Source organism: Oncorhynchus keta, chromosome 28, assembly GCF_023373465.1.
Source record: "Oncorhynchus keta strain PuntledgeMale-10-30-2019 chromosome 28, Oket_V2, whole genome shotgun sequence".
Classification (NCBI taxonomy): domain Eukaryota; kingdom Metazoa; phylum Chordata; class Actinopteri; order Salmoniformes; family Salmonidae; genus Oncorhynchus; species Oncorhynchus keta.
In genome coordinates, this window is record NC_068448.1 from 50,863,442 (window position 1) to 50,890,332 (window position 26,891).

Consider the following 26,891-nt stretch of genomic DNA (forward strand, 5'->3'; position numbering starts at 1 on the left):
TCTGCTTTTGCCGTTGCCCGTTACCACGCCGCTTGGTCCTTGGTTGGTGGGTGATTCTGTCAGGGTTTTCCTGTGGTGAAGTAGAGGAGGACCAAAACACAGCGTGGTTATATTGACTCATGTTTAATAAAAACAGATAAACATGAACACTACAAAACAATAAACATGGAAAACCAAAACCAGCCCTATCTGGTGCAAAACACAGGGACAGGAACAATCACCCACAAAAACCCAACACAAAACAGGCTACATAAATATGGTTCCCAATCAGAGACAATGACTAACACCTGCCTCTGATTGAGAACCATATCAGGCCAAACATAGAAATAGACAAACCAGACACACAATATAGAATGCCCACCCAGCTCACATCCTGACCAACACTAAAACAAGGAAAACACATACGAACGATGGACAGAACGTGACAGTTTGCTTTGTATGTTTCTATGTTTTTCTTGGTCAGGGTGTTATCTGAGTGGGCATTCTATGTTGGATGTCTGGTTTGTCTGTTTCTGTGTTTGGGCCTGATATCAGAGGCAGGGGTTAGTCATAGTCTCTGATTGGGAGCCATATTTAGGTAGCCTGTTTTGTGTTGGGTTTTGTGAGTGGTTGTCTCCTGTGTCAGTGTTTGTACCACACGGGACTGTCTTGGGTTTTCAGGTTTCTGAAAAATTGAACGATAAGCATAGAAATAGCACAAATAGAACACATATAGCATGTTTTAGACTTGCTTTCAATGAGTGACAGATATACAACTTACATTACTATGTGAATTTGGTCATGTTGCCCAAGAAGAAAGTGGCAATACGGCTGACTTCCCATTTTCCCCATCAAAAAAGCATACAAGGAAACTTGAAAAAACAATTCCACAAGGGGCTTTGTGCACTGCATAGTACCATTCAAACAATTGTCCTTGTCAAAAAGACATATAAGTAACAGTATAAAACACCACGCATTAAATAAACTTGAATGGCACTCTCACTCACGTTTATACAAAAAGAACTGTGCACAAACGACACCCTAAAATATTTGAATGAGCTGCTGCACCTATATTATAATTATAACTGAAAAAGGAGGGAACCCTTTTTTGAACTGCAAAGAAACAAGTGCTCAAAAGGTTATTTGGGTCAGTATGGATCCACATACCATCACCCTTCCTAAGAACCCTTTAGGAAGGCACATTTTTTTGTGTGGACTACAGGGGCTGATTGCACAAGTTGCTCTTAAATGCTAGGTTTGGCAGTTCTACACTTTGCGAGGCATGTCACTTTGCCATCACTTCGCAAAGCTCAGTACTATGCATGCACGTTTTCTTTGCCACAACTGGATGGATCCATAAAGAAAATTACCGTGTGAATGAATATCACTCAAAAATACTGGAATAAAGTAGGCTAATACCATTGAAGGCATGTATCAAATGGTTGCTTACTGAAACTCCCAAAGTCAACCAACCAATTTAAATAATTTAAAGCCATAGCCGCATGTGGTCAAATATAATTTCAGCTCCGTTTTGATTGGGACAGGGCCATCATGGTGCTTTGAGACAAGCAAGATTGATAAATTAATCAATGTCAGATTTTTGTCAGATTTGTTTTTACACTGAATCGCCATTTGGATATTTGGTTAGGCTGGGAAATGTTAGCTAAATTGAGGTGAGTGCTCATGATGATAATCTTTAGTCTAGTTTTCTCATCTATTAGTACTGATCAGAACATTTTGCTAGTGTGGAGCCTAGTATAACAAATGGATTATTTTGCATTTCACTCACGTAGCCTACACTATATCCTGATCAAAAGTCCTTGACGTGTCTGATAATCAATCTACGTTTCACTGAATCTCCATCTGTATATATGGTTATTTGGCTGGGCAAAAAACTGGAGAACATAGCTCATCTATTCGTTTGCTAATCTGATCAGACATGTTTAGCATGCTATAATGTATTATTTTGCTATTTACTCATGCATAGGCAACATGAAAAGCCTGAGAGGATGTAAAATATGAACATAGAATCTGGGCGTAGCTCATAGAAGGGATTATGCCCAGATGGTGCAACAGGTATAATTGTTAGGTCCAGTGTAGAGCACATTTTATATTGGACATAAAGTTACGACCCACTTATCTATTGGCTAACTGGTGCAACCGGCCCCTGGAGTTCCTTGAGGATCTCCAGGATTCCTCAAGTCACCAATAACTTTAATAGCTAATTTATGCCAGGTTTACTTCTAAAACATGCTGGTGAAAAGATGGTAACTAATTCACCAACATTCAGATATGTGACCCAATTCAGGAAAACTATGTTTTGCAAGTCAAAACTTCACAGGAGAGCTGTTTGAACGTAAACATTTTCTTTTTTTCAAAATGCGTTATTTGGCAGAAATGCCTTCTCGAACATGTGAACTTTCATGTGCCTCAATATCAAACTTGTATGCCATCTGTAAATACGAATAAAATTGTAAAATCGCGATCCTAGTTGGTTTAGCCACAGAAAAAGTGAGCAACCTTCCCGCTAGCCATGGCTGAGATAATGAGCGGGCTGGACATGCCGAGAGATGAGTTTGGATTGGTTTACCATATAGCACGGGTCTGTCTATTGGAGCTGGTCAGTATGTTTCGGTAATCGTGTCAAACGCGTCTTTAAAAATGTAAATGTCGAGCATAGTAAAACTGCATAAACCTAATGTCAAGTTAAAGTGTACTGTTAGCTAGCTAACATTAGCTGGCTGGCTCGCTCACAAGCTAACGTTATGTGTATGCTCTCCACTTTCTGGAAGACCCAGTTTTGAAAATCAGTGGAATTGATTATGATAGCTAAGGAACTAAGGCAACCATGCATGGCATCAGACAGGAGATGCATCCAACCATGATGTATTTTGATACGATTTTCAGATATTACACGTTTCTAATTTTGACAGAAATTGGTTTCATTTCAAGTGTACTACTAGCTAGCTAACATTAGCTTGCTGGGTTGCTAGCTAACGTTATGTGTATGATCTTATTCTTCATATATCAGACACATTTGCTTGACTAGTTCTAGCCATAGAACCTAGTGGTTAGCTACCTGCATATTCCTGCAGGCCAGTAACATCATGAGTTGTGATGATGGTCCATTGTTTTGATTAACTAGCTACATTACCATGATTTTGTTTGAGAAGAGTGCACAATCATCATACAACATGTTGAACAGAAATGCAATGGTGCATTGGATCAGTCTAAAACTTTGCACATACACTGCTGCCATCTAGAAGAAGTTCAGCACCTAGGCTTGCATTTCAAAGATGATTGTACAAAAAATAAAAAAAATAACAATTATCTTTTACCAGATCTATTGTGTTATATCCGTCTACATTCCTTTCACATTTCCACAAACTTCAAAGTGTTTCCTTTCAAATGGTACCAAGAATATGCATATCCTTGCTTCAGGTCCTGAGCTACAGGCAGTTATTTTTAGGCTAAAATTGGGAAAAAAAGGGTGGATCCTATATAGGTTTTAACAAAAGACTCCACTCTAATTTTGACAGTTTTTTCATTTTATAACGTTAGCTGGCTGGCTCACTAACTAACATTTTGTCAGGCGTTGGGATTCATTGTTTACCTAGCTAGCTATCTAGCTACATTCCTTCACAAAAGACTCTCGTCTTAGTGTGCCAGAGCAGAATAACTGATTCATTTCTGAACACGTTGAATGAATATGTCCGGTGTCAGTAAATGTCTGTAATTGTTGCCAGCAACACAGGCACAGTCACCAACACTCTGGATAATGTGAGAAAAGCTTAACCAGCTCTGTTAGGGCGAGTAAAATGGTTAGAGTGGGGTGTTCTCTCATTATGTATCTGGAAGTAGCTAGCCAATGTTTGCCAGTTAGCTTGGGTGCTTGACTGTAATTGTGAGGTCAGAGCTTTCGGGAACAACCCTGCTTATTGGTATCCAGTGTGTATCCAGTGTGTGCTCTGAACTCGAAACCACAGCTAGAGGGATAGGGCGAGTAATGTTCAGTGAGCTGTTCTCTCTCTCTTAGATGTCTGGAAGTAGCTTGCAAGTCAGTACAGAATGCACGAATCAACCCCTGAAGAGATGGGTGTGGCTAAGGTTTAAGAGGGTGTGAACAATGCTGAATAGGTGTAGACAAAGAAGGGCTCTCTGAACTATTATAGTAAGTAATTCAGAAAGTGTTTCAATAATTACATGCCCTATTCCCGCGCTTTTGTTAATTAGGGAGAAAAAAATATATGATTCTTCATATTTGTATCCTATTTTTACTGTGTAGGCCTACTTTAGTTTGTATTGTTACCAGAAAGGTGAGATTTAAATCTTTCTGGCAGTATAAGCATAACTAGTAGTGATGGGTCATACGCAAACTAACTGCTTTTTTTGAATGGCTCTTTTTGGTGAACGTTGGGAACCAAAGTGCGTTAGTGAAAGATACTTTCATTTGACTCCCTGATTTGCATGCGGTTACTGCAGTTTTTTTTTGTTTTAGCTTCAAACGATATTCTGAAAATAAATGACAACATTTTTACAGGCAATCTAATAACTTGGACAGGTAAAAATGCATTTGAACATGCATATCACAATCTGACATAATGTTAACCTACTTTTTGGGCTTTACATTAGGGATTTGCAATTTCTTCATGGTTCTAGGTCGATTTTCAAACCATTTGAATGAAGAGCCATTTGGGAGTCAAAATATCAGGCTCTTTATGTGAACAGAACCAAATGATGCAACTCATCAAAAACACTTGAAATGCCCATCACTAATTACTAGGTATTCTTTATGGCCCTCTCATGATAAATCATTACTTTTGGCAATGTCTGTTTAGATGGAAATCTACATTTTGACATGACATTGAACAGGTGCCTATGCAAATCCCATTGCTAGGATAGATACCACTTTGTTACAATATGTAATATGCAAAAATATTGAATGTAAAAAATGTATGTTTACTCTCACAGGTGGCCAAACATAACTTTCTGAAAGCCAGGCACCTAATAAGCCCAGCCTCCTGAAAATAGAACCTGAAATCCACATTTGTTATTCTGGCTTGCACTGTACAGTAATATGGTCCAAGTCTAATGTGTGTCTATCACATGCATAGCTCAGCCATCAACTTGAATTATAGATTACGAACCAAGGCTTTATTCATGAAGGTCTCCTTTGTTACAGTGGCGGCATTCCAAAAGGCACAATATTCCATATATATTGCACTACTTTTGACCAGAATGGTCTCTGGTCAAAAGTAGTGCACTATAAAGGGAATAGGGTGCCGGGTTGCCATTTGGGAAGAAAAGGTATATTTTATGTCCAACACAATGTGAAAAGTGCCTAATTTACATTCTAGCCTACTCACATCATTATTACAATCTGCATCGGTTCCTTGCAGAGATGCTGAGAATAAACACAAAGGGAGCATACATGGCCATTGTTTGGGAGGGAGCATGTACGGCTTTTTGAATACAATACCTGTGTCATCATCCCCAGTACCGATCTGCACACATTCTTTTCTCTTTGCTTGCTCCATTGTTCATGCACCTTGGTTTGGTTAGAGAATTAGTAGAAACAGTATTATTTAACATTTACATCGGTCCTCCCTCCATATCTGCCCATGCAGTGCCCACTTTCCCAGCGTAAATATAATTCCTATTCAACATGTTAAGTTTGTACAATGTGAATGTAAAGGACCCGAACAGTAATTCTGATTACTACGTAACTAGCATTTTGAGCGACTAAAATATCATCCATAATATGTTTCGGGGTTAGAAAGGCTATTATTTGTTGTTGAAAAAATAACTTTTCTCTCATGGCTAACTACCAGGAAGTTTGAAAAGAAGGCATATTCATAAGCTCGACTTTGCCTGAGAGCTCTTTGAAAGACCTATGTCATGAAACTTGGATGCATTGAGCAGTGCGGCAGTAAAATCATCTCAAACTAATTTGGTGATACACAGCAAATTGAACAACATTGAAAATGCACCAGTAGCTCGGTCTCCATCCAATTGGCAACAGATTTGAATGCAAATATTCTAGAATATGTGCAAAAATTCCCATCAGTGGTATGTTTCCAGCAAATGGACTTGTCAGTGCATGATGACATACTGCATACAACATTTTCGCTTAAGTTTTCACGTAATTAATTCAAATCTGAAGTTTCCCTCGCATTTTCAACTCTACCGATAGTTTTGTCACAAAAACTGTTACGTTGAATAGAATATGTGCCTACTCTGGTCTTGGCACCTGCGCTCTAGCCAACAACTCACAGATACAGCGCGGATTGCCTAGTCTACATGATGAGGTTATTGTGGATAAGAACGAGAAAATGTGTATTTGTCAAACGGCAGTCAAGCATCAATCATCATGTCACCAGAAAAAAACGATATATATTTATTGAAACCAGCGTCAAGCTCATCACCGTTCATCATAACTCATTTCATCTGTAGCCTAATAAACTGCCTGGTTTCCCAGAGTCATAGTGGGACCACACACCACATCATGTGACTCCAAAATGACTTGGATATGAAGGTTATTATATCAATAATTGTGCATAATGGCATTTCCACTTCCAATTCCCAGATAATACATTTTACAGATAGAACAAGATCAAACAAATTACCTGCCGTCTTTTCCATCACAGCTGTCGTGATTTTTTACTTATACAATATGACTTTACCCACATAAAAACTTTGGAAAGAAACGTGGTTACTGTTGTCAATTTCTATGAAACATCTACTGTTTGGCATGTATTTTGTGATGCAGATCACAGCAGCACTGATGGACATGTTGACATGACAACTGCATCAAAGTTTTGAACAACCTTTCCCCCCTTTTTGTTCCATGCTGGCTGAAGACCTAGATCACTAACACCAGACAAAGATGGAAGAGGATACGGGTGGCAGGTAGCCTTAACCTTTACCAAAAATGTTTCTGGTTTGAATCCCTGAGTTGACTACGTGAAAAATCTGTCAATGTGCCATCGAGCAAAGCACCTAACCCTAATTGCTCCTCCTGTAAGTCACTCTGGATAAAAGCATTTGTTGAAATGTAAGTATTTTTGCCATAGTTGAATAATGTAAACTTGTAATTATATTTGCTGACACTACAGTCACATGTTGGCACCAGCAGAGTAGCTACACTATACATACAAAAGTATGTGGACACTCCTCTAAATTAGTGGATTCGGCTATTTCAGCCACACCCGTTGCTGAAAGGTGTCAAAAATCAAGCACACGCCCATGCAATCTCCATAGACAAACATTGGGAGTAGAATGCACTTACTGAAGAGCTCAGTGATTTTCAACGTGATAGGATGTGTAAAAACTGTCTCCCCTCGGTTGTAACACTCACTACCGAGTTCCAAACTGCCTCTGGAAGCAACGTCAGCACAAGAATAGTCGGGAGCTTCATTAAATGGGTTTCCATGGCCAAACTGCCACACACAAGCCTAAAATCACCATGTGCAATGCCAAGCGTTGGCTGGAGTGGTGTAAAATTTGTAAAACACGTTCTCTGGAGTGATGAATCACGCTTCACCAATCTGTGTTTTGTGGATGCCAGGAGAATTATACCTGCCCCAATGTGTACAATTTGGTGGAGGAGGGATAATGGTCTGTTTTTTATCATGGTTTGGACGAGAAGGGACTTCTTAAATCTATAGCATATAATGACATTCTAGACGATTCTGTGCTTCCAACTTTGTGGCAACAGTTTGGGGAAGGCCTTTTTCTGTTTCAGCATGACAATGCACAAAGTGAGGTCCATACAGAGATAGTTTGTTGAGTTCGATGTGGAAGAACTTGACTGTCCCTCAAAGAACCATTGAAGGACTCAAAGGGTTAAATGGGTCAGTATGGTTCCACATAGAACCATCACCCTTCCCATACATCCCTTGAGGAGCCCTATTCCTTTGGTGTGCATTCCCTCTGTGCTGCTACTGCTCTTTTGTGACCTGCTTCGGAAAATGCTGGAGGGGCTCAGGGCTTGTATGTGGTTTAGGAAGACAAAAGAAGAAGGGGTAAAAAAAATAGGGGGTTAGAGTTTATTTTCAAATCTTCAGAGAGGAAAGATTTCCCTTCCCTGGCCCGCTTGGACTGCACCCATTTATTAAATCACAACAATCCCACTTTTTCTTCTACCATGACATACATGAGCTTCTTGAATATGTGTGTGTGTGTGTGTGTGTCTCTCTCTCTCTCTCTCTCTCTCTCTATCCATCCAATTAACTGTGCTCAACCACGTTACACACAAATTGCTTTACCTTAAAGTAACAGCAGCTGTTGTGGTCCTATTACTACAGATATGAAAGCAGACGATTAAAGCGACAAGAGCCGTATGAGTGTGTGCAACAGCCCTTCTACCGACATCCATAATGAGAAACATATTTCAACGGCGCACAAATGTCTTATTTTACTGTCCATTGATTGCATTTAAATAGAACTGGTGAGGCGAGTGAAGATTTACATTTATTTTTAAGCGTTCATAGTCACATGGAAGCGGCAGGTTATTCAGTTTTGCACATATGTGCCGTCTCACGGAGCATATGTTGGCTTTTATGACAACTTTACAGTTCGCCCCTCAACAACATCACTGCATCACGGCTTATGGGCTCTGCCTTGCAGAGAGCTCTGCCATTCGCAATGATATTTACAGATTTATTGCATTCCGAGCCCGATTGTTCTGTAAAGCTGATGGTTTCCTCATCTATCTCAAGGTTTTTCAATGTCACCTGAAATCCTTTGCCTGCGTCCCAAATGGCACCCTGTTCTCTACATGGTGTATTTCTTTTTACCAGGCCCAGAGCAATCTACAGAACAGGGTGCCATTTGGGATGCATTCCTGGACTGAGAATGAGAGTGGTATATAGGGGCAAGGGAAATGTGTGAGTGACCTTCAGGCTACTTTAGCAGACACAGAGACACACAATCAGGTCACACACACATACACACAATCAAATTGTTTTCTATTTCAGTGAATCAGGAGGTTGATTGTGAGATGCGTAGGTGATCTAGGGGAACAATCCCACACCCACATCTAAACCAGCGGTCAAATCCATGATCAATGAGTTTGGCCTCAACTCTCAATATGACTGATCAGTGGGGTAAACATGAAACAACACCTATTAATAGCATCCATTACAAAGAAACACTTTCAGATCGTATGTTTTGACCACCCTGCCCACTCCTGAACAGTCGAGGCGGCACTTACGTCAGTCGTCTATAATGGGTTTGCTTCTCAGTGTCAAAACATTTGTTCCTGACAATGTGGTCATATAATCTCTGTCAGTGTTTCACCCATTGCTCTCAGGGAATTTTTGTGGGGACTGCAGAAATGCCTTGCTGAGGCTACATACAGGAACATTATGTAGGATTTGGCATTTCTAAGACATATCCTACTGTTACATTAAGTGTCACATAGGTTCAGTCTCAAATGGTGCTGGTCAAAAGTATTGCAGTATTAAAACTCAGCAAAAACAGAAATGTCCTTTTTCAGGACCCTGTCTTTCAAAAATAATTGTTAAAAATCCAAATAACCTCAGATCTTTATTGTAAAAGGTTTAAACACTGTTTTCCATGCTGCTTGTTCAATGAACCATTAACAATTAATGAACATGCATCTGTGGAACGGTCATTAAGACACTAACAGCTTACAGACGGTAGGCAATTAAGGTCACAGTTATGAAAACTTAGGACACCAAAGAGGCCTTTCTACTGACTCTGAAAAACACCAAAAGAAAGCTGACAGGGTCCCTGCTCATCTGTGTGAACGTGCCATAGGCATGCTGCAAGGAGGCATGAGGACTGCAGATGTGGCCAGGGCAATAAATTGCAATGTCCGTACTGTGAGACGCCTAAGACAGCGCTACAGGGAGACAGGATAGTCCTCGCAGTGGCAGACCATGTGTAACAACACATGCGCAGGATCAGTACATCTGAACACCACACCTGCAGGACAGGCACAGAATGGCAAAAACAACTGCCCGAGTTACACCAGGAACGCACAATCACTCCATCAGTGCTCAGACTGTCCGAAATAGACTGAGAGAGGCAGGACTGAGGGCTTGTAGGCCTGTTGTAAGGCAGGTCCTCACCATACATCACCGGCAACAACGTTGTCTATGGGCACAAACCCACCGTTGCTGGACCAGACAGGACTGGCAAAAAGTGCTCCACTGACAAGTCACGGTTTTGTCTCATCAGGGGTGATGGTCGGATCGCGCTTATCGTCGAAGGAATGAGCATTACACCGAGGCCTTACTCTGGAGTGGGATCAATTTGGGGGTGGAGGGTCCGGCATGGTCTAGGGCAGTGTGTCACAGCATCATCGGACTGAGCTTGTTGTCATTGCAGGCAATTTCAAAGCTGTGCGTTACAGGAAAGATATCCTCCTCCTTCATGTTGTACCCTTCCTACAGGCTCATCGTGACATGACCCTCCAGCGTGACATGACCCTCCAGCCATACTGCTCGTTCTGTGTGTGAGTTCCTGCAAGACAGGAATGTCAGTGTTCTGCCATGGCCAGCGAAGAGCCCGGATCTCAATCCCAATGAGCACGTCTGGGACCTGTTGGATCAGAGGGTGAGGCTCGAGCCATTCCCCCCACTACAGACAGTCTGCCAGCCACACACACACACACACACACACACACACACACACACACACACACACACACACACACACACACACACACACACACACACACACACACACACACACACACACACACACACACACACACACACACACACATCCTTCTGCCCACTTCCCTGCTTTGTATTGCTCTCTTGCTCGTATTCTTTTTCTTTTTCTCTCATATCTTTTATTCCCTCCCTTTCTCTCTTACTGTCTCTATTGTTCTTTTTCAAATGCACACAGAAAAAAAGAACACACACACATTTTTCTTTTTCTCAATTAACGTGGACATGTTTTGAAGGAACAAATTAATTGCATGTCATAAGAAATTAACCGTCTTTAAGTAATCCATTCAAAACACAATACTTATTTCATGAGACAGTCGAAACATGGTTCATGCCATTATCATCCTTTATTGAAAATAAATGTCTTTCACAGAGGAAGAGAAAAGTGGCTTTGCTATAGCAACCAATATTACAAAATACGTTTTCACCAATCATATTCAATTGGTATGAGAATTAACATATGACATATTGTAAGCTGCTGAATGTATTGTCTTGGTGATGAGAGTGGGGGTGGGGGTAGTTGCTCGGTAGATTATTTAGAATAAGGGTTCCCTGGAGAAAATTGGACCTCTGAAACAAAAAAAGATGGCCCTCCCAAATTATTTTTTTTACTTTACCCTCTGAATGCTTGATAAAAACAAGTTGACCCTCCACTATAATAACAATTAAAACATAAAGTGGATAGCATAAAAACATGCTTACCGTTTACCCTCACTTCTAGGACAGACCAGAGACTTTGATGTGCAGATTTCTAAAGTGTTCTTCGTCCTGTAAGCATTACATGGCAACGCAGAATATTTTGTAGCGCACAGGGCTGTTGGCCAGAAGGTTGTGGCTTCGCAGACCACCATGGACAAGAATATGGGTGGAAGGTGTCCTTTATAGTAAAATCATTGCATAAATCTATCATTGTATGTGCGTGCGGGTCCAAGAAGAAATTTGCCTTAAATGCTACATCATTTTACATGACTTAAATACTTGACTTTGCTTGGGAAGTAATCTAATTCTGTCATTATCAATTGATTAAGCTATTCACTACAATAGAACATGTTTAAACCCAGATAGCTCTTAGGGAAACACTTGTAAACTTCTCTCGTCGGGCTAAGCGTAGCCAGCAGTTAAGAGTAGCCAGCAGTTAAGCGTAGCCAGCAGTTAAGAGTAGCCAGCAGTTAAAGCTGAAACGTTTCTGCGTCGGTAGGCCTACTCTTTCTAGTATAGAAAGGTCGGCCTAGCTTTTGAAAGTACCATGCTCAGATTCATAATGATGTCTCAGATGTAGTCTCCTCGGCTACAGAACGTTGTAGCTCAGCCTTTGAATGTCAAAGAAATTATAAAAAATATATCCCCATATGCAGTCATGTCTTTCCTGGATAATTTACAGCTTGTTTCTAGCATAACGCATGGCTGGTCAAAGCGCTGTTATAAATCACTTTATATAATCAAATCCTTTTTATTTTCATGACAATCTAAAGTTAACAAGGGGTAGGTCTATGCTTTTTGCCATATTCTTCAAAAGTTAGGTTTATTTATTTTAATTCACCTTTATTTAACCAGGTAGGCTAGTTGAGAACAAGTTCTCATTTGCAACTGCGACCTGGCCAAGATAAAGCAAAGCAGTGTGAACAGACAACACAGAGTTACACATGGAGTAAACAATTAACAAGTCAATAACACAGTAGAGAAAAAAAGGGGAGGAGTCTATATACATTGTGTGCAAAAGGCATGAGGAGGTAGGCGAATAATTACAATTTTGCAGATTAACACTGTAGTGATAAATGATCAGATGGTCATGTACAGGTAGAGATATTGGTGTGCAAAAGAGCAGAAAAGTAAATAAATAAAAACAGTATGTTCACCTGATTTAGAATTCCTCAAAATCAAATGTAGACCGCATTATCTACTAAGGGAATTCTCTTCAATTATAATCACAATATTCCCCCCCAAGCAGACACATCGATGGCCCTGAACAAACTTTATTTGACTCTTTGTAAACTGGAAACCACATCCTGGTGTGATGAAAGAAACATACAGGAACTCAAATCCTTCTGTTCACCTGATTTATAATTCCTCACAATCAAATGTAGACCGCATTATCTACCAAGAGAATTCTCTTCGATTATAATCACAGCCGTATATATCCCCCAAGCAGACACATCGATGGCTCTGAACAAACTTTATTTAACTCTTTGCAAACTGGAAACCATTTATCCGGAGGCTGCATTCATTGTAGCTGGGGATTTTTTGTATCAGCATATCGATTGCACAACCAGGGCTGGTAAAACCTTGGATCATTGCTATTCTAACTTCCGCGACGCATATAAGGCCCTCCCCCGCCCTCCTTTTGGAAAAGCTGACCACGACTCCATTTTGTTGCTCCCTGCCTACAGACATAAACTAAAACAAGAAGCTCCCGCGCTCAGGTCTGTTCAACGCTGGTCCGACCAATCTGATTCCACACTTCAAGACTGCTTCGGTCACGTGGACTGGGATATGTTCCGCATTGCTTCCAACAACAACATTGACGAATACGCTGATTCGGTGAGCGAGTTCATTAGAAAGTGCATTGACGATGTCGTTCCCATAGCAACGATTAAAACATTCCCAAACCAGAAACTGTGGATTGATGGCAGCATTCGCGTGAAATTTCCTCCGCAAGGCAATTAAACAAGCTAAGCATCAGTATAGAGACAAAGTAGAGTCGCAATTCAACGGCTCAGACACGAGGTATGTGGCAGGGTCTACAGTCAATCACGGATTACAAAAAGAAAACCAGCCCCGTCTCGGACCAGGATTACTTGCTCCCAGGCAGACTACATTTTTTGCCTGCTTTGAGAACAATACAGTGCCACTGACATGGCCTGCAATCAAAACCTGTGGACTCTCCTTCACTGCACCTGACGTGAGTAAAACATTTAAACGTGTTAATCCTCGCAAGGCTGCAGGCCCAGACGGCATCCCCAGCCACATCCTCAGAGCATGCGCAGACCAGCTGGCTGGTGTGTTTACGGACATATTCAATCAATCCTTATCCCAGTCTGCTGTTCCCACATGCTTCAAGAGGGCCACCATTGTCCCTGTTCCCAAGAAAGCTAAGTTAACTGAGCTAAACAACTACCGCCCCCGTAGCACTCACTTCCTTCATCATGAAGTGCTTTGAGAGACTAGTCAAGGACCATATCACCTCAACCCTACCTGACACCCTAGACCCACTCCAATTTGCTTACCGCCCAAATAGGTCCACAGACGATGCAATCTCAACCACACTGCACACTGCCCTAACCCATCTGGACAAGAGGAATACCTATGTGAGAATGCTGTTCATTGACTACAGCTCAGCATTTAACACCATAGTACCCTCCAAACTCGTCATCAAGCTCGAGTCCCTGGGTCTCGACCCCGCCCTGTGTAACTGGGTACTGGACTTCCTGACGGGCTGCCCCCAGGTGGTGAGGGTAGGTAACAACATCTCCACCCCGCTGATCCTCAACACTGGGGCCCCACAAGGGTGCGTTCTGAGCCCTCTCCTGTACACCCTGTTCACCCACGACTGCGTGGCCATGCACGCCTCCAACTCAATCATCAAGTTTGTGGACGACACTACAGTGGTAGGCTTGATTACCAACAACGATGAGGAGGTGAGGGCCCTCGGAGTGTGGTGTCAGGAAAATAACCTCACACTCAACATCAACAAAACAAAGGAGATGATTGTGGAGTTCAGGAAACAGCAGAGGGAGCACCCCCCTATCCACATCGATGGGACAGTAGTGGAGAGGGTAGTAAGTTTTAAGTTCCTCAGCGTACACATCAAGGACAAACTGAAATGGTCCACCCACACAGACAGCGTTGTGATGAAGGCACAGCAGCGCCTCTTCAACCTCAGGAGGCTGAAGAAATTCAGCTTGTCAGCAAAAGCACTCACAAGCTTCTATAGATGCACAATCGAGAGCATCCTGTCTGGCTGTATCATCGCCTGGTACGGCAACTGCTCCGCCCACAAGGCTCTCCAGAGGGTAGTGAGGACTGCACGCATCACTGGGGGCAAACTACCTGCCCTCCAGAACACCTACACCACCGATGTCACAGGAAGGCCATAGATCATCAAGGACAATAACCAACCGAGCCACTGCCTGCTCACCCCGCTATCATCCAGAAGACGAAGTCAGTACAGGTGCATCAAAGCAGGGACGGAGACTGAAAGAAGCTGTTTATCTCAAGGCCATCACACTGTTAAACAGCCACCACTAACATTGAGTGGCTGCTGCCAACACACTGACTCAACTCCAGCCACTTTAATAATGGGAATTGATGGAAATTGACGTAAAATATATCACTAGCCACTTTAAACAATGCTACTTAATATAATGTTTACATACCCTACATTACTCATCTCATATGTATATACTGTACTCAATACCATCTACTGCATCTTGCCCATGCCGTTCTGTACCATCACTCATTCATAAATCTTTATGTACATATTCTTTATCTCTTTACACTTGTGTGTATAAGGTAGCAGTTTTGGAATTGTTAGGTTAGATTACTCGTTGGTTATTACTGCATTGTCAGAACTTGAAGCACAAGCATTTCGCTACACTCGCATTAACATCTGCTAACCATGTGTATGTGAGAACTACATTTGATTTGATTTTGTTTGTAATAACGCACTAATGTAAAAATCAACAAAAAAAATCAAGGAAATGAACTTAATGTCCTGAATACAAAGTGTTATGTTTCAATAAAATGTATTTATAAAGCCCTGTTTACATCAGCCCATGTCACAAAGTGCTGTACAGAAACCCAGCCTAAAACCCCAAACAACAAGCAATGCAGATGTAGAAGCACGGTTGCTAGGAAAAACTCCCTAGAAAGGCCAGAACTTAGGAAGAAAGCTAGAGAGGAACCAGGCACTAAGGGGAGGCCAGTCCTCTTCTGGATGTGCCGGGTAGAGATTATAACAGAACATGGCCAAGATGTTCAAAGGTTCATAGATTTATTTATTTATTTTATTTATTTACTTTATTTCACCTTTATTTAACCAGGTAGGCAATTTGAGAACAAGTTCTCATTTACAATTGCGACCTGGCCAAGATAAAGCAAAGCAGTTCGACAGATACAACGACACAGAGTTACACATGGAGTAAAACAAACATACAGTCAATAATACAGTATAAACAAGTCTATATACAATGTGAGCAAATTAGGTGAGAAGGGAGGTAAAGGCAAAAAAGGCCATGGTGGCAAAGTAAATACAATATAGCAAGTAAAACACTGGAATGGTAGTTTTGCAATGGAAGAATGTGCAAAGTAGAAATAAAAATAATGGGGTGCAAAGGAGCAAAATAAATAAATTAATTAAATACAGTTGGGAAAGAGGTAGTTGTTTGGGCTAAATTATAGGTGGGCTATGTACAGGTGCAGTAATCTGTAAGATGCTCTGACAGTTGGTGCTTAAAGCTAGTGAGGGAGATAAGTGTTTCCAGTTTCAGAGATTGCCACTGATCCAGCTGGGGGCCCATTTGTAGTTGTAGTCCCAAATGCCGTGTCTTTTGGATAACCCACATACCTTCCAGTCATTGGCAGCAGAGAACTGGAAGGAGAGGCGGCCAAAGAAAGAATTGGTTTTGGGGCTTTAACATGACTAGAGAGATATACCTGCTGGTGAGCGTGTGCTACAGGTGGGAGATGCCCCTACGCTGGTGACCAGTGAGCTGAGATAAGGGGGACTTCAATAATGACAGGAATGGAGCGAAGTCTTAATTTCAATGAGATTGCTAAGGCGAACACCTCCAAGTTCGGATTTGCCAGACCTATATCGAGGCACAGGCACTGTCTCAATGCGAAAAACTGAGCTGACTACACTGTGTTAGGGGCAGACTCCACTCAGCTGACAGTCTGGCTAATGGCCTGCTGCCTGCCCTGCACCCTATCTCATTGAGGAGTTAGAGCCCTGTCTATGTTGACAGATAAGTAGAGAGCACCCCTCCAGCTAGGATGGAGTCCGTCACTCCTCAGCAGGCCAGGCTTGGTCCTGTTTGTGGGTGAGTCCCAGAAATAGTGCCAGTTGTCTACAAATTCCATGTTTTGGGTGGGGCAGAAAACTTCTGTCAAACAGCGATTGAGTTGTGCAAGTCTTCTGTAGAGCTCACCACTCCCACTAACTGGGAGCAGGCCAGAGACAATTACTTGATGACCACACATCTTCCTAACTAAATTACACGCTGTATCCATGTTGTGCATGGTGACCTCTGACTGTTTAATCCTAAAATCGTTGGTGCCGACGTGGATAAAAAGATCCCTATACCAACTATACTAAATTTTAATCTCAGCCAGCACCCTCTTCTAATTAGACATTACGTTTGTAGCCCCGCCCCCTGGTAAACAATGTATGATCGCTGGATGATTGTTGTTAAAGTCTAATATTGCGTGAAATGGAGCTGCCACTGATTTCGGTTTTCAATTTGTCAGACCTAATGGTGGAAGGCTTTGGTGACTCAGACCCCGTAGCGGGTGGATGAGAGACCTGGGAAGGCTCGGGCTCTGACTCCGACTCCTTGTTTAGCGGGGAAAACCGGTTGAACATTTCTATCGGCTGAGTGAGCGACACTGGTTGAGCATGAACGCTACTACCTGTATTTATTGGTGGCACAGACACGGTTTCATCCTTTCCTATACTTCAATGTATCGAAGTTTAACTTCCGGCGCCGACAGAGATGGCCGCCTCGCTTTGCGTTCCTAGGAAACTGTGCAGTTTTTAGTTTTTTTTACGTGTTATTTCTTACATTGGTACCCCAGGTCATCTTAGGTTTCATTACATACAGTCGAGAAGAACTACTGAACATAAGAGCAGCGTCAACTCCCCATCAGTACGACCAAGAATATGACTTTTGCAAAGCAGATCCTGCGTTCTGCCTTTCGCTGAGGTCTGTTCAACGCTGGTCCGACCAATCTGATTCCACACTCCAAGACTGCTTCCATCACGTGGACTGGGATATGTTCCGTATTGCGTCAGATGACAACATTGACGAATACGCTGATTCGGTGTGCGAGTTCATTAGAACGTGCGTTGAAGATGTCGTTCCCATAGCAACGATTAAAACATTCCCAAACCAGAAACCGTGGATTGATGGCAGCATTCGCGTGAAACTGAAAGTGCGAACCACTGCTTTTAATCAGGGCAAGGTGACTGGAAACATGACGGAATACAAACAGTGTAACTATTCCCTCCGCAAGGCAATCAAACAAGCTAAGCGTCAGTATAGAGACAAAGTAGAATCTCAATTCAACGGCTCAGACACAAGAGGTATGTGGCAGGGTCTACAGTCAATCAGGGATTACAAAAAGAAAACCAGCACCGTCACGGACCAGGATGTTTTGCTCCCAGACTAAATAACTTTTTTGCACGCCCAATTTTTCAGTTTTTGATTTGTTAAAAAAGTTTGAAATATCCAATAAATGTCGTTCCACTTCATGATTGTGTCCCACTTGTTGTTGATTCTTCACAAAAAAAATACAGTTGTATATCTTTATGTTTGAAGCCTGAAATGTGGCAAAAGGTCGCAAAGTTCAAGGGGGCCGAATACTTTCGCAAGGCACTGTATATACTGCACTCAATACCATCTACTGTATCTTGCCTATGCCGCTCTGTACCATCACTCATTCATATATCTTATGTACATATTCTTTATCCCCTTACACTTGTGTCTATAAGGTAGTAGTTTTGGAATTGTTAACTAGATTACTTGTTGGTTATTACTGCATTGTCGGAACTTGAAGCACAAGCATTTCGCTACACTCGCACTAACATCTGCTAACCATGTGTATGTGACAAATACAGTTAGATTTGATTGGATTTGAATTGTCATCCAACAATTCTCACAACCACGGACCATTCTTATCACCCCAGCCCAGGACCTCCACATCCGGCTTTTTCACCCACGGGATTGTCTGAGACCAGCCACTCGGACAGCTGATGAAGCTGAAGGGTACTTCTGTCTGTAAAACCCTTTTGTGTTGAATAACTTACTCAATAACGGCCCACCCATGGCTGCACCCCTCCCCAGTCATGTGAAATCTATAGATTAGGGCCTCATGAATTTATTTCAATTGACTAATTTACTTATGTGAACTGTAACTCTGTAAAATTGTAGAAATTGTTGCATGTTGTGATTATATTTTTGTTCAGTATGCATTCCCTCTTCACAAGTATCGGTACATTTTATCACAGTTGGCCCAGCCTGGGCTCTCTGAACACATCAACACATCATCCATAAAGTAGTGAAACTACAGCTCTTGCAGAGCAAGGGAAACAACTACTTATATGTCTCAGAGTGTGTGATGTCACAGCTTGCACATCGCTCACTAGTAGTTAACCAATTTACAAACATACACATGAAACCACTAACGTCCCAGAGACCTGCAAGCGTTAAACAGCTCCAAGAAAGCAGAGCCATGTCCTTGTGGGAGTCATAATTTGCCAAACGTCATGGTCGCTACACTGTAATTATACCTTAATCTTACATAATGCTTATATATAATGTGGCAGGAAAATGATCTACATTTTAAGTGAAATATTAGCTTCTGTCTGGAAATTCTAAATCGATTTGGACCTATACAAGGCTTTTCAGCATACCCACGTCGACATCTGCTAGAGCACTGTAAATGTATTGATCCACTGTACTTCAACAACAGATGTACTCCCGTTGGATTTTATTTTATCTTTATTTTGCTTGATTAGGATTGAAAGCTTCCCCAAGCAGTCTAATACATACTGTTAGAGTAAGTTTTCCCTATTTATGTACTTATTTTTTCATGTAAAACACACATGTAATCTGACGTCTGGGAATTATTTTGATATATGCCCATTGGTAATTAACAGGGTAATCTGCAGCTCAAACAACAAAGCCACACAGCAGCACACATGACAACTGTGTCAGAGTTTTTAAACTACCCTTCACCCCCCTTTGGTTCCATGCTGGCTGAAGACCTAGCCAGCCAGTAACTACAGTGGTTCCTCCTTTAAAAGTTGCGAGCTAGCACCGCGGGACTTAGAAGTACCCAGCGCCACGGCTTCATTGCTCCAGACCACCACAAGGTGGAGGTAGAGCACTCATTATGAATTTGGGTCCCAAGGTTTTTATATGACCAATCAAATCCAGTGGTACCCAATGACGAATTTTGACACGAGCCACCCTTGCCTTGTGTTGTTCTTCAACAAAGTTGGCTGACAAAACATTACGGTGGAAACAGATGTAAGTTGCTATAATGTCATGAGTCAAGCAAAAAAATGTACAATTGAGAGGAATATGTTAGTTAACGTAGAGACAAACGTTTGTGCATATTTTTTCGTCAGAAAGTAAATTTACGAAAATCGCTATTTAGTAAGTTATCTGACTACCTAACATTAGCCAGCTAGCTAGTGTTAGGATAATGCATTTGTAATTCGTGTTGTTTAATGATTTAGGGACTCCTGAGAAATCCAGCAAACCAGGCTGTCGTCTTGTGAAACAGTGGATGTAAAGAATCTAGCTAGCTAAAGCATTTACTGCAAATTGAATGTACAATTGTGTAAGCTTGCCTTGCAATACAGCTGAAGTAAAATAGCTAGCTAACTATTTACTTGCTCATTGTGTAGTGGGGGATAAAAAATAACTGTATGCCTATGGATGTGTAGCTAGCTACAGTATGTAGCCGATCTGTGTATGGACCCTAAAACTTTAGGTTTTGAACTAATATTCATACCAATCTATGAACCTCAGCTATCATAGTTGTTGTATCAACTTCAAGTCTGAATGACATTAATGAAGCCTATGGATAGAGTAGAATATAGTAACTTTATTGTGCCAAGGATGCAAGTCCTATATTCACATGTACTATACCACGCACAAGATTCCCACATTGTGGCCTGTACATTGAATATATCCACTGATCGTGTACACTTCCTTGGCAAATAAAGGTATGGTTCAGATTTGAATCTCTGAGACAATCTTTTTCAGTCATATCAAACTCCATTATTTGATAGATGCTGGGTCTGCATGTAGTATGGTTTACAATTATTCACTTCAACAGTGTTTACCTCTCCTGCTGCTGGGACATCAATGATTACACATTGTAACTATGCAATAGACTAGAAACATGATTGATTTGTAATTCATATATACAGAAATAAACTATGCATATCTAACTCCCTTCATCTGCATTAATCTGAGGACACAGGATAGTATTTCAATGAGATACATAATTTCAATGGGTGGAGAATGTGAAACACTGTATTGAAAAAAGTTCATTATCCAGGCGTTATAAATACATAAATGCATTATAATTATGATAAGTATAATATTATAAATACAAGTTCAGTCTGTACTTCAATGCACATATGGTGTGCATTATAAAACTAGGAAGAAAGACGAAGTGGGGAGAGAGGTGTAGAAGACAGAAAGGGAAAGAGGTAAGAACAGCGGCAGACAGCATATGATTCCTGAATTACAGTGCTACCCTAATATTCTCTCAGTTCATCACAATTGCGGTGTCTCCTAACCAGCCTTGGGCCCCCATTTGGCCCGTAGGTTATCTTAAGAGGGGGTGAGGTTGCGATGATGGGTCTGGCTTCCTCTCTCACATCAAATCATTTAAGCACCAGCTGTTAGAGCAGCTCATAGGTCACTGCATCTGTACATAGCCCACCTGCAATTAGCACATCCAACTACCTCATCCCCATACTGTTATCTATTTTATTTATTTTGTTCCTTTGCACCCCAGTATCTCAACTTGTACACTCATCTTCTGCACAGCTATCACTCCAGTGTTGAATTGCTATATTGTAATTATTTCGCCACTATGGCCTGTTTATTGCCATACCTCCGTTATCCTACCTCATTTGTATACACTGTATATAGACTTTTTCTATTGTATTATTGACTGTATGTTTGTTTAATCCATGTGTAACTCTGTGTTGTTTGTGTTGCACTGCTTTGCTTTATCTTGGCCAGGTCAAAGTTGTAAATGAGAACTTGTTCTCAACTAGCCTACCTGGTTAAATAAGGTGAAATAAATACAAAAAATAATACAAAAAAACATACCTGTAGACGAAGTGACAAATGGATAGAGAGGGAGTATGATTAAGCTTTGTTTTTTTTATTATAACACGGTAAGTCAACTTAAATCAGGAGGGATCCTTAACTCTGGGACTAAATCAAATCAAATAAAATTATATTTGTCACATACACATGGTTAGCAGATGTTAATGCGAGTGTAGCGAAATGCTTGTGCTTCTAGTTCCGACAATGCAGTGATAACCAACAAGTAATCTAACTAACAATTCCAAAACTACTGTCTTATACACAGTGTAAGGGGATAAAGAATATGTACATAAGGATATATGAATGAGTGATGGTACAGAGCAGCATACAGTAGATGGTATCGAGTACAGTATATACATATGAGATGAGTATGTAAACAAAGTGGCATAGTTAAAGTGGCTAGTGATACATGTATTACATAAGGATGCAGTCGATGATGTAGAGTACAGTATATACGTATGCATATGAGATGAATGATGTAGGGTAAGTAACACTATATAAGGTAGCATTGTTTAAAGTGGCTAGTGATATATTTACATCATTTCCCATCAATTCCCATTTTTAAAGTGGCTGGAGTTGGGTCAGTGTCAATGACAGTGTGTTGGCAGCGGCCACTCAATGTTAGTGGTGGCTGTTTAACAGTCTGATGGCCTTGAGATAGAAGCTGTTTTTCAGTCTCTCTGTCCCAGCTTTGATGCACCTGTACTGACCTCGCCTTCTGGATGATAGCGGGGTGAACAGGCAGTGGTTCGGGTGGTTGATGTCCTTGATGATCTTTATGGCCTTCCTGTAACATCGGGTGGTGTAGGTGTCCTGGAGGGCAGGTAGTTTGCCCCCGGTGATGCGTTGTGCAGACCTCACTACCCTCTGAAGAGCCTTACGGTTGAGGGCGGAGCAGTTGCCGTACCAGGCGGTGATACAGCCCGCCAGGATGCTCTCGATTGTGCACCTGTAGAAGTTTGTGAGTGCTTTTGGTGACAAGCCGAATTTCTTCAGCCTCCTGAGGTTGAAGAGGCGCTGCTGCGCCTTCTTCACGACGCTGTCAGTGTGAGTGGACCAATTCAGTTTGTCTGTGATGTGTATGCCGAGGAACTTAACTTGCTACCCTCTCCACTACTGTTCCATCGATGTGGATAGGGGGGTGTTCCCTCTGCTGTTTCCTGAAGTCCACAATCATCTCCTTAGTTTTGTTGACGTTGAGTGTGAGGTTATTTTCCTGACACCACACTCTGAGGGCCCTCACCTCCTCCCTGTAGGCCATCTCGTCGTTGTTGGTAATCAAGCCTACCACTGTTGTGTCGTCCGCAAACTTGATGATTGAGTTGGAGGCGTGCGTGGCCACGCAGTCGTGGGTGAACAGGGAGTACAGGAGAGGGCTCAGAACGCACCCTTGTGGGGCCCCCGTGTTGAGGATCAGCGGGAGGAGATGTTGTTGCCTACCCTCACCACCTGGGGGCGGCCCGTCAGGAAGTCCAGTACCCAGTTGCACAGGGCGGGGTCGAGACCCAGGGTCTCGAGCTTGATGACGAGCTTGGAGGGTACTATGGTGTTGAATGCCGAGCTGTAGTCGATGAACAGCATTCTCACATAGGTATACTACTACATCTCTGTCTGTATTTCAATGTATAGCATCTCTTTAATAATACTCCCTGTTGACCCAATCAAGTGACATATCACCTATGATCATGCTGTGCCTTCCATGTCAGCCAGTTCAGATGGGGGAGGGGTTCACTAAAGGATTTAGGGAGAAGGGGGATGAAGTGAAGCAGAGAGACTGTTATTGTTGTGTGTGTGGTCTCACCTGGTGTCCACACTAAGTGGCTACAGAGTACTTTTATGCTGAAAAACAGACATGAGGACAAACAATAGAAGATAATGTCAATAGAAGATACTGTATGTGACGCAGACACCTATCAGAGTGTACCTGAAACATTTAAATATAGAGGGATATGTGTCTCATCACTTGGTTATTGCAAGGCTAACCCCCAGGGACATCATGACTTGGCAGCAACAGATCGTCCAGTGAAAATGTGTTTATGTTGTGTAAATCAGCAGACATCAATAAGGGTTTTTTAATTAATGCATGTGAGACAGGTTTCATGTACAAGAAGACAGGCAGAACACAGAACAGTTTAATTATCTCTGGTTATGGACACTTTTGCCAGCAATAAAACTGTTTTATTTCTTTACTCACCTATTGTTCACCTAATACTTTTTTGCACTATTGGTTAGAGCCTGTAAGTAAGCATTTCACTGTAAGGTCTACTACACCTGTTGTATTCGGTGCACGTGACAAAAAACTTTGATTTAATTCCACGACCTGTTCCTCGGACAGTGAACATCTGACAATATCTACATTTTCGACCCCTTGTTCAGCTTTCTCTCTGAAAGTAAAGAAAACAGCTTATTTTTTATAGATAGGAAAACAATAACTGAGATATGATCGTTCAATCTAAAGCAGCAGATGTTAATTTTTAGGATATATAGCCTAGTGCTGCCTACCTGAGATGCCATCTTCGTAGGTGACCTCTGACTTCATTTGTGTCGGAAAAAAGTTGCCTTCAGAACAATTATTTTTGATTGAAAATAAAAAAGGTTTTGCTCTCAACAAAAAAGACACAAACGTGCCTCCATAGCATAACAATTTACCTGTAAATAACCACACATTCATACAAACGTGCTACTGTATGCAGAATTATTGATGCACAACCAAAGATGCTGCCATATCCTGCCAGCACTCCCACAAGCGAGCCACTCAGGAGCAGAATAATGATGCATGGAAGAGGGAAAGGAAAGTGATGCGAATGGCAATTTGTTGCAAGTTGGGGATCAGGGCTAATGGCTGAACAATAGACTATTCAAGCTTTACTAAAGAATAGTCTAATAGCCGAGCTAGGTGTGAAAAAAAATCCTCCTATCACAGACCAGATTTGCTCCAACGACCAAGAGGTAGCTTGCTACTCAATGTAATAAAGTAATGACTTTTCAAATAAGTTACTTAACACGTTATGTTGGCTGACAATTTGTAGATATACATCAAACTTGCCAGTATATTAACTATAGGTTATCTAACTAACCAACGTTTGTTGACTTGATTATTCTCGTCATTCTTAGCTTAGCTAAATGGTATAGTCGTTGTGCTTTCTCAATTGACATTTGGATGCTTTTGTAAATTTGCTCTGGCTATCTATAGGCTAGACAATAGAACGAGTCAAAATTCATCCAAGGCTGAAAAACGGCTTAACTTCTTATGGTATAGGGGATGCTTGCGTCCCACTTGGCCAAAAGTCAGGGAAAATGCAGCGCGGCAAATTCAAATAAAATTATATAAAAATCAAACTTTCATTAAATCACACATGTAAGATACTAAATTAAAGCTACACTCGTTGTGAATCCAGCCAACATGTCAGATTTTTAAAAGGCTTTTCGGCGAAAGCATAAGAAGCTATTATCTGATGATAGCACAACAGTAAACAAAGAGGGTAGCATATTTCAACCCTGCAGTCACTACACAAAACTCAGAAATAAAATATAAAACATGCCTTTACCTTTGACAACCTTCTTTTGTTGGCACTCCAATATATCCCATAAACATCACAATTGGTCCTTTTGTTCCATTCATTCCGTCCATATATATCCAAAATGTCCATTTATTTGGCGCATTTGATCCAGAAAAAAAACAGCTTCCAAATTGCACAACGTCACTACAAAATATTTCAAAAGTTGCCTGTAAACTTTGCCAAAACATTTCAAACTACTTTTGTAATGCAACTTTACGTATTTTTTTACTTTAATAATCGATCAAATTGAAGACCGGTCTATCTGTGTTCAATACAGGAAGACAACAAACCAAGCTACTTTTCAAGTCTTGCGCAACTCTCAACAGTGTTACGCAGTTCCTAGATGGCCATACTTTATTGCACAAAGGAATAACCTCAACCAAATTCCAGAGAATGGTGACATTCAGTGGAAGCGGTAGGAACTGAAAACAAGTTCCTAAGAAATATTGTTTCCCAATGAGAACCTACTGAACAGACAGACCTAAAAAAAAATCTGAATGGCTAGTCCTCAGGGTTTTGCCTGCTACATAGGTTCTGTTATACTCACAGACACAATTCAAACAGTTTTAGAAACTTCAGACTGTCTACTAATAATATGCATATCTTATATTCTTGGCATGAGTAGCAGGAAGTTGAAATTGGGCACGCTTTTATCCAAAAGTGAAAATGCTGCCCCCTATACCTTAATAAGTTAACCTCTTCAACCTATGGGGGCGCAATGTCATTATTGGATGAAAAACGTGCCCCTTTTAAGCGCAATATTTTGCCACGAAAAGATGCTCGACTATGCATATAATCGGCAGCTTTGGAAAGACAACACTCCAACGTTTTCAAAACTGCAAAGATATTATCTGTGAGTGCCACAGAACTCATGCTACAGGCGAAACCAAGATGAAACCTCAAACAGGAAATGAGCAGAATTTTTGAGGCTCTGTTTCCCATCGTCTCCTTATATGGCTGTGAATGTGTGATGAATGAACCTAAGCTCTCTGCCGTTCGTCCAAGATGTCTGCAGCATTGTGACGTATTTGTAGGCATATCATTGGAAGATTGGCCATTAGAGACTACATTTGCCAGGGGTCCACCCGGTGTCCTTTGTCTAAATTGTTGCGCCCAACACCCATTGAATATGGCCGGTGTCAGTAAACTTTGGGGAAAAACGTAATTAAAATGTTTCCAGCAGCACATTTACAGTCACCAACACACTGGTTATCACTAAAACTGCCTTACCAGCTCTGCTAGGGCAAGTGAAATGGTCAGTGTCATTTGTGTCTGGAAGTAGCTAGCCATCGTTAGTTTGGGTGCTTGACTGACGTTCAAATCAACCCTGCTCCTCGGCCCGAACGTCCAGTGTGCACTCCGAGAGCGAAACGGTCTGAATTTACAAACTGACAATTTTTCTCTGAATGGAAAAACCATAATATTAATCAAATTAATTAAGCCAAATATCCTAAAATCAATCCCATATACTATGTTATTACAAAAAAGGTTGTAAATTCTTCGGTGATACCAATATGGAATACTATCAAATGCTTCTCAAAGATGACCTCTGGTGGTCAAACTAGCAAAAACTT